The following is a 14,496-nucleotide window of genomic DNA, read 5'->3' as shown; positions in this document are numbered from 1 at the left end:
TTTTGGGGCACATTGAAACTCCTGCATCTTAGTGGGTGAAAGAAAAATGTGTCCAGTCAAATTGAAAAGGTTGCAGTGGGTCTCGGCCTGTGTTGCGAGAAGAACCTAACAGGCTGAAACAATGGGGTTGGGACAATTCATTGTCCAAGCCATCTCAGTCCTGAAAGATGGAAATTTGGGATAAGTGCTCAAAGAATATGATGAGCCTGCAGCTATTCAAAGATAGTGTTTTTTTTTGCAATGTTGAAAACTTCCTGGTCTTACACATGGACATTGACTTTATCATGCTTTGGGACTCCTGTTCTAAAGCTGTTGAATTTTTGCAGTTCTGATTAGGTTGGTTTGGTTAGATCTAACCTTGTGTACGTGACCTGCAGGCATCTTGGTCACCATCGCTTTGCTGTCACTTTCCTGCCCTGGCTCAGTCAAGGATCCCGTAAAAGGAGCCATGTCTGTGATTGCCAACTTTTACTGGAGTCTGCAGTGCCCGCCCTTCCATCAGGCAGCCTGCTAACAGTCCATTACCCCCATCATGGCAAATTTTTAGAAAGTCCCTGAAGTTCATTCAGGAGGTTAACAAAGCATGGACTAGTGTTGCCAGGTGATCCTGGTCCAGGAATGGCCATAGCTGGTGAACTATGAGTTGGGTCAATGATGTAGAGGATAAAGAAATGCTTCATTATAGCTAGGGGTGCAATCCATCCATGCAGGTGCTGCTGTATGTGTGGGAATATCATGCTTCAAAAATTGCATAGCTATGCAGGGAATGAGTCTGGGATGAGCAGTGATGTCACCTGATGCATCGTTTAAGTTCTCCCAAACTCTCCACGAACTCAACAAGTTTATGGACCCCATGGATGAGCTCATTAGTGGTGCTGCTGGGGGGGGGGAATTGATTGACAGCCCCCCCCCTTTGTGGCTGATTGGCAAGACTAACCTATCTAGCAACAGAGGTGCAATTGGTGGGTTTATTTGGTGTTGCTGCCTGTCATTAGAAAGGAAACTTGGTAGAGAAAGGCAAAGCAAAATGAGTGCTCACCAGTCCCACTTTCATGCAAAGAGCCAAGAATAAAAAGAGACCACAGTCGCCTTTATTTAAGAAAGAAAAACACCTGTACTCATGAGTATTCTTGCATAATATGCAGGTACAGCTTACAATTTCAAATAAGAGCATGATTGGTCTATTTCTACATCACTGGCAGGAGAGAGAGCATAAGCACACTATGTGCTCCTAGCAAAGGAGGAAGGCAGAGAGAGAGAGAGAGAGAGAGGGGGGAGGGATGAGAGGGAGGAAGAAGGAACGCGTGGAGCCGGAAGCTACTGCTACAGAGTTGCTGAGGCTAGCTATGCCCCCAAATCCCTATGCATTAATTAGCTAAATGCCAAACTGCCCCCCTTCCTGTAGCTTGCAGATGAAGTTGTGTTATTACCGACAGCAGTTGGGAGGGTCAGGAAAAGGATCAGATCTGGCACTCTTCCCAGCTATGATGCTAACATTATTTACACGTTCCCAGGTTCTCATAGGGGTGGATGAAAGTCACTTACCTTTTGTCGAAGCTTGTTCGCGGTGGGGGGGAGGCTTCCCACCTCGCCCTGGCCGAAATTCAGGCCGGGGAGGAGGCTTCTGGCCTCACCCGGCCGCGAACTCGAAAGTTTGTTTTGTTTTTTTTTAAAAACGCCCCCTTGATAGGCTACGTGACGATTAACGTAGCCTATCATGGCTAGATCTGCAAAGTCAGCCGTGATAGGCTACGTTAATCGTCACGTAGCCTATCACGGGTGACTTTAAAACACGTTGGCGCTCGGCCCCCCAAAGTTTCGGGGAGAAATTCTCCGCAATCCCTACATTCTCATCTGTATGAAACTTTGAAGCAGAGCTCAATACGTAACTGAATAAGGACCTTCCGTTTACATGGCCCTGCACCTGACACTAAGAAATGAAATGCACCAGTATCATAAATCTCCTCCTGGATGTGTTGCCGGACCAATACTTATTGTGTGGGGAAGATCCCCTGTTCCTTATTATTTTCTACCTGTTTGGTGTGCATTGAGTGTGCATTGAGTGTCCTGCATTGAGAGAAAAGCTTGGGCCAGACTCAATCCAATGCCATCACATAGAAAACACTCTCCTTGGTCTGTGGGTGTATCATACGAGGGGTCTCAAAGCTTATTGTGGGGTTGATACCTCCTTTTCCTTATCTGTCATTGTCATCCCCACACATTAATCTCTGTTACCAGCCAGGGCCAGCTGCAGCTGGAGTTCCAGCCGCGGCTGGGCTGCTGCAGCCGCAAATGGTGGCCGTCGTAGCGGCTGCCATTTGCATCCTTCCAGGCTGCCATGATAGGCTACATAAGTATTTACGTAGCCGATCATGGCAAAGATCAGGGACGCAAACGGCGTAGTTACGTAGCCTATCATGGCAATCTGGAAGGACGCAAATGGCGGCCTCTAGGATGGCCGCCATTTGCGGCCACAGCAGCTGGCCGAGGGACCAGCTGCCACCACTGCAGCTGGAACCGCCGCCGCCTTTGCCTCCGCAGGGTGGGGGGTGGGTGGGATGCTGTTCCTTCACAGGTATCGGGGGTCTGAATGCCAGGGCATTCGGCCTCACTGAAATCTGTGGTGGAATTCTCTACAATCCCTAGTTGCCTTTGAGTCCAAAAACAAAAACACAATGAAGCATCAAGGACCACATGATGGGAATTATATAGTAATGATACCTCCTGTTAGAAAGGCAGTTAGCAGAGAAAAAACAAAAGGCAAAACGGAAGGACCGTTTACCTGTCCTACATGAACACAGGCTTTGTTGTTCAGTCATTCAGTCGTGTCCGACTCTTCGTGACCCCATGGACCATAGCACGCCAGGCCTTCCTGTCCTGCGCTCTCTCCCGGAGTGTGCTCAAGTTCATATTCATTGCATCAGTGATGCTATCTAGCCATCTCATCTTTACAGCATCGGATTTTCTTTTCACCACCAGACACATCCACAGCTGAGTGTCCTTTCGGCTTTGGCCCAGCCGCTTCACTCTTTCTGGCGCTACTTGGAAATACCCTCTGCTCTTCCCCAGTAGTATATTGGACACCTTCCAACCTGAGGGGCTCATCTTCCGGTGTCATCTCTTTTAGCCTTGTGATATGTTCCATGGGGTTTTCTTGGCAAGAATACTGGAGTGGGTTGCCATTTCCTTCTCCAGTGGACCACATTTTGTCAGAACTCTCTGCCATGACCTGTCCATCTTGGGTGGCCCTGCACGGCATAGCTTATGGCTTCACTGAGTTACGCAAGCCCCTTCGCCACAACAAGGCAGTGATCCATGAAGGGGAAAACACAGGCTGCCTTTGATTAACAAAAGGAGACCACACCCTTCTTCAGTGAAACAAAGAAAAAAAATCTATTTCCCTAGATAGCCATGTTGCCTTTCCCAAATAAGCTGATCATTTGGAGGTTTCCTGGCTTTTGCTTATTTCCCTCTCCTCCTAAAAGCTTGAAACGCTTCTCCTAAGGCTTAGTTGCTGGCAGTAAGAGATTTCCGTGGGTGGCCCTGAATTGTGCTACTCTGACTGTGTCACCTGTAACTTACGTCTTCCCCAAACAAGATTACACACATTTTGGTGAGCTCACTGGTAATACTCATGGCACTGCCTTCCTTAACTGGGTACCTTCCAGGTGTGTTTGACTGCAGCTCCCAGAAAACCCTGCCAATGTGGTCACTGAAAATTATGGGAGTTATAGTCCAACGTGCCTGGAGGTCCCAGGATGGGGGTGAATTCAGTTATATTATCAGGTGTTTTTTAATGCCGGCAAACCTTTTTCTTTCTCTATTTATATATTAAATGTCTTAATCACCCATCTGGCCAGTCAGCCAGACACTCTGGGTGATGTACATCAATACAAACAGTTTTTAAACAATAACATTTTACATTAAAACATCATATTTCTAAAAATACCCTAACTCACCCCAAAGCCTGCCTGAACAACCACATTTTTAATGAGGGGGCATGGCGGAGTTCCCTAGGGAGGGAGTTGCACAGAGTGGGGGCCACCATAGAGAACATATTTTTTTAAGCGAGGTGAGGCCAAACTCACCTTCCCCCCATCACTGACCATTGTCAGAAGATGGAGTCGCATCTGGACTTCTCGCAAACATGTTTTTCTCCAACTCGGCACCTGCGTCTTGAACCACATGGAGAGTTCATGAAGTTGCAGAAGTGACACTTCCCCTTATAATTATCCCAAATATAGTGATTCGTTCTGGTTCTTGCCAAAGCTCAAGAAATATATTTTTTTATTTTTACTGGAGATTGCCTTTGAGACCGATGACCTAAACATCAGAATCAAACATAGCATAATGTAACTTCTAGCAGTATGCCTGAAAAAAAAAAAAACCTGGTGCATATAATATCTCATGTGCCATGGAGAGCTTGGGCTGAGATCTCGGGCAGGCTGGGATGACTGTGCTTGTGGTGTAGTTGAACAGAACTCCCCTTCTGCTCAGCACTCGCTGTATTCGGAGAGACTCAGCAGCCCCGGCCTTGCATGAGTTTCCCGGCTCCTTCTGACCAGCTGGCTCGGGAGGTGAGAGGAAGAGTCACAGTGGCAGCTCAGCAGGAAACCCGAAATGGTGTCACTGGTCCGGCTGCTGGTGCTCCTGCTGCTGCCCCCTGCAGCCTGTGAGATGCAGAGTTTAACGTGTCCCACAAATCTGATGGAACATCAAAAGGGAGCATCGAATTACTATCGGCCTGGAGACATCCTCATTAGCGGAGTCATATCTTCACAAATGTTTCAATATCATGACCCATACATCTTTTCAGAGTCCCCTTTAAACAGGCGTGATTGGTAAGTAATGATGATTTCTTTGCTCCCAACCTGCAAACCAATTATCCCTATTTTTTGGAGACCATCCCTGGTAAATCACCCCCCCTGCTTTTCCCTCTTGTGTCTTTTGAAGGATGATTGGGAGCTCAGTTAACATGAAGGCAACGTTTAGTTAAGTATGATTGCCCATGATTGGATAATAAGGGTTTCCTTGCCTAGTTTCAACCAAAAGAAAAAAAGATCCTATATCTAATAAATATTAATGTTACCTTGGCTGTCTTCAAGGTAATAATACTATTTTCCTTATGAAGGTCATAATATTTTTAGGCATTACTTATATCAATCAACAGATGGATTTCTTGCAATTAAAATGTATGGGTCTGTGGCCTTTTATGCTGGTCTCTAACTAATGGAGTTGCAAAGGTGAACATTTCAACTTAGAAAGGCAGAGGTGGCTGTGAGGTTGAGGAGAACTGATGATGAACAACTTAGTGCCACCGAATTCTCTTTCTTTTTTTAGAGCAGCCTTACCTAACCTGGTGCCCCCAGCTGTGTTGGACTGCAATCCCCATCACTGCCAGTCAGTATGCCCCATGGTCAGGAATGCTGGGGGTCGTGATCCCAAACATCTGGAGAACAGCAGCTTGAGGAAGGGTTTTCTGCATCCTTACCAAATACAGGGCTTCTGCCAATCTCTCTCTCACACACACAGCACCACCATTGAAAGCAAAAGGGTATATGCATCAAATAACTTGAAACAGAGCATGTGTCCTAAGCCAGGTGCTTTCAACTTTTTGTGAATGTCCTGCCCTTCAAAGAGCCTTTTTTTTTGTTGTTTTTTTAAAGGTGTTTATACAAAAGTTACAGTCCTCTCTCTGCGCCCCCAAATGACAGAGGAGCAGAAAAACTTTAGTTTGGCTGTAGGGGTGGACGAAAGTCCCTTACCTGTTGTCGAAGGACGTTCGCGGTGGGGGGGAGGCGCTTCGCTGCTCCCCCCGCGAAGTTCAGGCCAGGGGGGGAGGCTTCCTGCCTCGCCCCGGCCGAAATTCAGGCCAGGGAGGCTTCCCGCCTGGCCCGGCCGCGAACGCGAAAGTTTTTTTAAATAAAAAACAACGCCCCCTGATAGGCTACGTGACGATTCACCTAGCCTATCACGGCTAGATCTGCAAAGTCAGCCGTGATAGGCTACGTCAATCGTCACGTAGCCTATCACAGGTGACTTAAAAAAAAAAAAAGTGTGTACGGTAATGGCGGCCCCCATAGGGAGCCGCCATTCCTGTTCCTTATTTGGTCGCTGTAGTCTACGTAAATGTTTACGTAGACTACGGCGAAAAGAAGGGCAACGCAAATAGCGTTGCCCTTATTTTCGCCGTAGTCTACGTAAACATTTACGTAGACTACAGCGACCAAATAAGGAACAGGAATGGCGGCTCCCTATGGGGGCCGCCATTATCCGTACGAGTTTTTTTTTTTTTTTTAAGTCACCCATGATAGGCTACGTGACGATTGACGTAGCCTATCACGGCTGACTTTGCAAATCTAGCCGTGATAGGCTACGTGAATCGTCACGTAGCCTATCAGGGGGCATGTTTTTTTTTCTTTGATTGCAATGGCGGTGGTGGCAGCCGGTCGAAAGACCGGCTGCCGCTCCCGCCCCGCTCGAACACCCGCCGAACCGCCGGCCAGACCCACCACCGGGAGGGACATTCGGTGAAGGTAAGTCCCGTCCCGGGGGGGTACGGGGGGCGGGGGGGTTCAGAGGATTTCTCCCCAAAACTTGTTCGGGGGGCCGAACACGTTGGCGCTCGGCCCCCCGAAGTTTCAGGGAGAAATTCTCCACCATCCCTATTTGGCTGTCATTTACTCCTTTAAGAAGAGAGTAGTTTGTAATCCTATACCACTTACTTGGGAGTAAACCCCATTGAACACCAGGCCAGGATGCCTGGCAACTTTCAGGGAGTTGCCATTTTAAAAATGGAGACTCCCTGGAAGAAGATGAGTCGCCACGTGTCCAGGCCTCAGGAGATGGCGGTGGGTGGCGGCGGACAAGGCAGAGGAAGTGAATGCGGTGACAGTGAAGGCAGCAGCAGCAGTGCCGTGGCAGAGAAGGCGGAGAAGGCGGTGAGGGCAGTGGCGGGGGAGAAGGCAGCTCAGGTCCAAAATAAGGAACCTGGGGGGGCTGGGTCTGGGGCCGAATCTCCAAAGCTCACCGAGTGCTTCAGCAAGCCCCTGACCTGCTCTGGGTCACTTCATGCCCCCTCCGCTTCACCTCAGAAAGGGCACAAAGTGACCCAAAGCAGCCCGCTTCGAGTCGGGCTTTGGGCCTCGGGCCAAAGCGGTCCACAGTCCTAGTCCCTGGCATTGGCACACTTAAAGGCACACTTTAAGCAGCCTCAGCTTGGTCCTGAGGATGTAGGTGATGTTCCTTTGGGGACTGAGATAGAGTGTTCACATTCACTCAGATTTATTTAAATTGTACAAATAAGGACTAAGACAAGGACATAAACAAAATGCATTTATTAAAGAAAGATAAAGAAAGAAAAAGTTTAATACATGTGCGAAATTTCAGCCGAGCAAAGCCATACTCACACATCCTGCATCTGTATGCCTACCACTCACACCTGTACTTTACCAACAAGCGGATCCTCCTTTTTCTGGCAAAGATTTGGAACTTTTATTACAATACAGGACTTCCTTAGAGGCCGTGTAACCAGGACAAAGACCCCCTGTCCCATTACGCATGGACTTTAATACTCTTCCAAACTTAGTGACCTCCTTCTTAATACATATTCTACAATCTTTATACCTATTGGTGCATGTTACATTATAGGTCATCCTGTACCCAGAAAGTCCAACTTTTTCCCAAAGTTCTCTCCCCAATATCTGCATCATGTTGTTTGTGACTTAGTTCTGCTTTCATGTGGTTGGCAGCTCCTTTTTTCTTCCCTTTATTTCCAGACAGGAAAATCCCAAACTACAACGTGTTCTTTTCTATGATCCCTTACCTTTTACCCAGTTTCCCTATAGGGAGAGACAGTTGATAACCTTCCAAATGACATGACATCTCTTATCAGTTTCTATATGACATCTAGCAAGCTTCCAATACAGTAGATTTTGCTTCCCTACTTGCCCCATTACATATCAGCATTAATCCCCCTATAAGAACCATCTCTTACCCCTTAAACTTTAAACTCCCCATACTGTACCCAATCCTTACACTGAGATTTATGTAGCATAAATCTACAGTAGATATGTAGAAAATTGCATAAATCTACAGTACAGTAGAAAATCCTCTTTTCTATGATCCTTTACCTTTATGAAAGTCACTTACCTTTTACGAAATTTGATTCGCGGTGGGGGGGAGGCGCTCCATCCCCCCAAAAAAAATTCTGGCCAGGGAGGAGGTGCCCTGTCCCTCCCGCTGCAAACCCCGGCCGGCTGGGAACGCAAATGGCAGCAGCAGTAGCCGCCCCCATTTGCGTCCCTGCAGTCAGCCGTGATAAGCTATGTAAATGTTTACGTAGGCTATCACAGCTGAGTAAAAAAAAAACCCGCGCTATTTGCATTCTCCTTATTTTCGCCATAGTCTACGTAAATGTTTACGAAGACTAGACGTGCCAAAATAAGGAACGCAAATGGCGGCGTAAACATTTACGTAGCCTATCACGGTATTTTTAAAAAATCTAGCCATGATAGGCTACATAAATCTTTACATAGCCTATCACGTTTTTTTTTTTTTAACTGGAAATGGCGGCGGTGGCAGCCGGTCGGAAGACCGGCCGCCGCAGCCGCGGCCGCCGAACTGCGGCCGAACCGCCGCCGAACCGCTGCTGGAGCCACTGCCGCCAGGGCGATTCGCCAAAGGAAAGTCCCGTCCTGGTGAAAGTCGTGGTGAAATTCGTGGTGAAATTCTCTGACATCCCTAACTTTTACCCAGTTTCCTTATAGGGAAGAGACAGTTGATAACATTCCAACTGTGACATGACATCTCTTATCAGTTTCTATGTGATATCTAGCAAGCTTCTAATAGAGATTTTACTCCCCTCTTTGCCCCATTACACATCAGCATTAATCCCCCTATAAGAACCATCTCTTACCCCTTAAACTTCAAACTCCCCATACCCCATATTGCTCTAGAGAATCCTTACACTGAGATTTGGAAAGCATGAAAAGGGCTATAGATTTAAAAAAGAAAGAAAGTGACATCTTGTTTTATTTGCATGAAGGATGATGGTGTGACACATCTCTTTTAATTTCTATTATTGTTTTCCAGTCGTGTACGTCTGCGGTACTGGCACAGCTTGTCCTTCTTGTTTGCCATCCAGGAGATCAATCAGAATCCCAGGCTCTTGCCCAACATCACCTTGGGCTACAACATCTATGAGAGCCATTATTATGGAAGAACCACTTCCTATGCCATGCTACACCTGCTTACGGGTGGGGAAAGCAATCTTCCGAATTACAACTGTGGGAGAAGGAATAACCCGCTTGTCCTTGTTGAAGGGGTTGAATCTGACCTCTCCATCCTGATTTCAGTCATGACAGGCATCTACAAGATCCCACAGGTATGAATGGGGAGAGGACAGGAGGCCAGCTGCATTTCAATGGGTGCTGGCGTCTGTCAGTTTGGACTCCATTCCAAAGCATCTCTGTCCACTGGGGAAGCAGGTCCACTGGAGGGTATATTGGAGGTGAGTGGTGACCGTGGTGACACTGTTGAATGGGACCCAAGGCAGCAAAATGTGCAGCTGAAGGGGGACCATAATGAGGTATCAGCATGGGGGGGGGGTGCTTGCCAAGACCTCATGGGCTCAGAGGGGCCCAGCCCCCAACCCTATCCATTCCTGCTTCTCTCTTTTTGGTAGGGGTGTACAGGCCCCACCTACCTCTGTCTGCTGGGGGTCCACGGGGGCAGGGAGGAGATCTGGTCCTCTCCCCTGGAATCTTCCCTGGCCTGCTCCGCTCCACGGCGAGTCCACCAAGCCGCCGGCCAGGGCTGGCCGCTGCCGGACTTTCAGCCGCAGCTGCTCTATGGATGGAAATGGTGCCGGCAAAGCGGATGCCATTTGTGTTCTTCCCTTTGGCTGTGGTAGGCTACGTAAATCTTTCCATAGTCTATCACAGCCAAAGGGAGGTACGCAAATGGTGTAGCGGATGCCATTGGCATCCTTCCCTTTTTGCCGTGATAGGTTATGCAAATCTTTACGTAGCCTATCATGGCCAAAGGGAGGATGCAAACGGCATGCGCTATGCCAGATGCCATTTTACAACTGCACGGGGCAGCGGACGGACCCAGCCAGATCCTGAGCTGGTGGTGACAGCCTGCCAGGTAGGATCCGGCCAGGTCGGACTTCATGGGGTGAAAGGGTGGGGTGGTCCGTTTGGCCACAGACTCCAGGGGGGTGGATTCTAAGAATCCAGCCTCATTGGAGTCCGTGGCGGAATTCTCCTCCATCCCTACTTTTCGGCTGTGATTGAATGGAAGTGAAGCAAAGCCAGCACTTGAACAGAGGGAAATCGGCACAGGCCACATGATGATACAGGTGTTGCTAAAGCAGGGGTGGGCAAGAAGCAGCCTGCAGGCCATATACATCTTCCCTGGCAATTGTTGTGGATGCCTTCATGGTGGTTGAAATTGGGCGCTGGAAAGTGTGCCAATCAGTTCATTGGCGGCCTGAAGGAAGCCCAATTCTACTGGGAATTAACACGCTCTCTCCCTGCACAACATGTTCCCAGCACTCGGGGATTGGGGTCCTGTGGCCATATGTGGTCTTATTGGAGGGGTGCAGCCACTCCACCATTGGAGGGATGGCAGTGTACCCACCAGACCCATGAAGTTGCCTACCCTTGAGCTAGAGGCACGGACCTGCTATCATTTCTGCTCATGTTGCCCCTTGTTCTCTGTGATTCGTAGGGGTGGACGAAAGTCACTTACCTGTCGTCGAAGCTTGTTCGCGGTGGGGGGGAGGTGCTTCGCTGCTCCCCCCGCGAAGTTCAGGCCGGGGGGGGAGGCTTCCCACCTCGCCTGGCCAAAATTCAGACCAGGGAGGAGGCTTCCCGCCTCGCCTGGCCGCGAACTCCAAAGTTTCTTTTTTTAAAAAAAAAAACGCCCCCGTGATAGGCTACGTGTCGATTAACGTAGCCTATCACGGCTAGATCTGCAAATTCAGCCATGATAGGCTACGTTAATCATCACGTAGCCTATCACGGGTGACTTAAAAAAAAAAAAGCGCGTACGCTAATGGCGGCCCCCATAGGGAGCCGCCATTCGCGTTCCTTATTTGGTCGCTGTAGTCTACGTAAATCTTTACGTAGACTACAGCGACCAAATAAGGAACGGGAACGGCGGCTCCCTATGGGGGCCGCCATTATCCGTACGCGCTTTTTTTTTTTTTTAAGTCACCCGTGATAGGCTACGTTACGATTTATGTAGCCTATCACGGCTGACTTTGCAAATCTAGCCATGATAGGCTACGCTAATCGTCACGTAGCCTATCACGGGGGCATTTTTTTTTCTTTTATTGGAATGGCGGGGGCGGCAGCCGGTCGAAAGACCAGCTGCCGCTCCCGCCCCACATGAACACCCGCCGAACCACCGGCCGGACCCGCCGCCAGGAGGGACATTCAGCAAAGGTAAGTCCCATCCCGGGGGGGGGGTGCGGGGGGGTGCAGAGAATTTCTCCCCGAAACTTGTTCGGGGGGCCGAACACGTTGGCACTCGGCCCCCCAAAGTTTCGGGTAGAAATTCTCCGCCATCCCTAGTGATTCCTGAAAAAGGCTCCAGTGTGTCTCAGAAACAGAATCTGGAACATGCTTGGGAGGGGGGCTTACATATTCCCCTTATGCTGAGCTAACTCATGGCAGGGAGCAGGATGAACCTTTATCTTGTGGTGTCCTGAAATGAACTGCTCTACAGTAGGGGTGGCGGAGAATTCTGCCACCGACTCCAATGAGGCCGGATTCCTTAAAATCCAGCCCCCCGGAGTCCATGGCAGAACAGACCATTCCCCCTCACTCTCCTGCAAGCTTGGTCCCAGAAAGACCCTATTTGGCACCAGCTGGGTCTGGGTCTGTCCGCTGAATCCTTGTGTCTGCTGTTGGCGTGCAGATGCAAATGGCGTCCGGCATAGCGGATGCCATTTGCATCCCTGGTCTTTATGTGATAGGCTACCTAAATATTTACATAGCCTGTCACGAAAAGACCATGGACGCAAATGGCGTCTGCTATGCTGGACGCCATTTGCGTCCTCCCACCGGCAGGGCAGCAGAGAGAGGTCAGGCTGCAGATGGGCCCGGCCAGTGGCTCCGTGAAGTTGCTGTGGAGCGGAGCCAGCTGGGGAGGATTCCAGGGGGAGGAATGGAATGCCACCGCCCTGTGCACCCCCCAGGCAGATCAGTGAGTGGGTTCATACACCCCTACTCTATGGTACTTGGAATAACTGCAAGGTTTCAATTTACTCCCATGGGGAAAAGAAAAGCATTGCCTTTGGGGTGCACTTTTTATATGGGGTAGGTTTGCTTATGTGTCTTGTCCCCACACTGTCAAGGACCCCACTGTACCTCTTTGAGCAAATCACACAAAGAATGGAAGCATCACGAAGGATCCTTTGGATATTTTAGACCTCCACCCCCATTTTTGTTAATGATTTCAGGTTAATACAAATCTGACCTTATCCTGAAAACAAATCAGGGCAAAGTACCAGTTTCTTCCTTTCCTCACTAGATCAGTTATGGTGTTGCTAGTCATGTTCTGAATGATAGAAGTCAGTTCCCTTTTGTCCACCGGATGGGGCCAAGGGAAGAAACCCAGTACCAGGGGATTGTCCAATTGCTCCTGTTTTTCGGATGGACTTGGATCGGTCTCTTTGCTCCAGACAATGACAATGGAGACAGGTTCATGAGAGCCATGACACCTCTGTTGACCCGGAGTGGAATTTGTGTGGCCTTCTCACAAAGACTACATATAAGAATCAGACATGAGAGTAAATTATCTGTTGCGTGGAGACAAGTCAATGTAGTTGTATTGTATGCAGATACTCAATATGTATTTCAACCGGTTATCAATATGCAAAGAATGCTTGCAAAGAAAGAAAATGGAGCAAAAGTCTGGATCACAACAACTTTTCAAGACATTGACTTCAACCTGTTCGTTTATCTTGGTGATTTCAAGTTCATCCATGGTTCTTGGACCTTCAAAGTGACTACACAAAAAAGGACAAAATATGATTACTATCAACCGTTTACCTCTCCTCTGCGTCTGTTTTGGGATCAATCCTTTGATTGTTTGTCTTCAAGCCATGTGTTTTCCAAGAGAAGCTAGAAAAGATGCACAGAGAAAGAGAAACTGAGGACTCTGCCCCTGGAGGAGGTTGAGAGGGCCCTGTCCCAAGACAGCTTCAGTGCCTACAACAGTGTTCAAGCAGTGGCCCATGCTTTAAACGCTGCATATTTATCCCGACCAAAGCAGATGATGGTGGGTGGATGGGACAGGCTGAAACATCAAAAGCTGCAGCCATGGCAGGTAATTGTGTTTTTATTTTGCAACACCACCATAGTGGTGAAAGATGTGGTGTGGAGATGTAATGTGCTCATAATCATTCCTAGTGCATTGGTGAGTGGTTTCTGTGTCTGAGAGATAGCTTGGTAGCCTGCTCTAGACAGGCTGCATTCCGTATGTAGGACCAGGTTCATAGACCATTCTGCTGAAAGCATTGCACAATGCCTATTTGATACCAGGCCTGAGGTTTGTTGAGGTTTGTTAAGGAACTGTTAAGCCAAGAACAACTTGGGACCAGGACGCTTGAGGACATGCCTTCTTCCTTATCATCCTGCTTGATCACTGCTGTCTTAGGCAGAGGCCCTCCAGAGGGGCCCACTTGGGTTTGGTATCTGCTTGGAAACCACCAGGAGGAGGGCCTTTTTGTTGCTGAACACTTTAGCTTGGAAAAAAGCAGGGCAATGGGAGGCATCATATCAGTCCCGGGGTCATGCTATGAAGCTGATTGGTGGGAGATTCAGGACAGAGAAAAGGAAGAACTTCTCCACATAGCACATAGTGAAACTATGGAATTCGCTACCATAGCATGTAGTGATGGCCACCAATTTGGATGGCTTTAAAAGGGCACATTCCTGGTGGAAAAGGCTACCAATGGCTCCTAGTCCAATGGCTCCTAGCTATGTGCTACCTCCAGTACCAGAGGCAGTGAGCCTGTTTACATCAGTTTCTGGGGAACATGGGCGGGAGGGTGCTGTGTTGCCCTGCTTGTTGGTTCCTGGTCATCAGCTGGTTGGCCAGTGTGTGAACAGAATTATGGACTAGATGGATCCTTGGTCTGATCCAGCATAGAACTTCTTATGTTCTTATATTCATATGTTTTCTTTTCAGGCAAGCATTTTGGGACAAATGAGCTTCTGCTCAGACCAGATGAGGGCAGATCCACGATCCAGCCTTCTTAGCTGAAGCTGGACACTCTTCCCCATCTAGGGTTGGCAGAGAATTTCTCCCCGAAACTTTGGGGAGCTGAGCGCCAACGTGTTCAGCCCCCCGAACAAGTTTTGGGGAGAAATCCTCCGAACCCCCCCCGCCCCCCGCACCCCCCTGGGACGGGACTTACCTTCGCCGAATGTCCCTCCCGGCGGCGGGTCCAGCCGGCGGTTCGGCGGGTGTTCAAGCGGG

Source organism: Heloderma suspectum, chromosome 2, assembly GCF_057233095.1.
Source record: "Heloderma suspectum isolate Gila_16-S chromosome 2, 16-S_ref, whole genome shotgun sequence".
NCBI classification, from domain to species: Eukaryota; Metazoa; Chordata; class Lepidosauria; order Squamata; family Helodermatidae; genus Heloderma; species Heloderma suspectum.
This window is presented reverse-complemented; position numbering follows the sequence as displayed.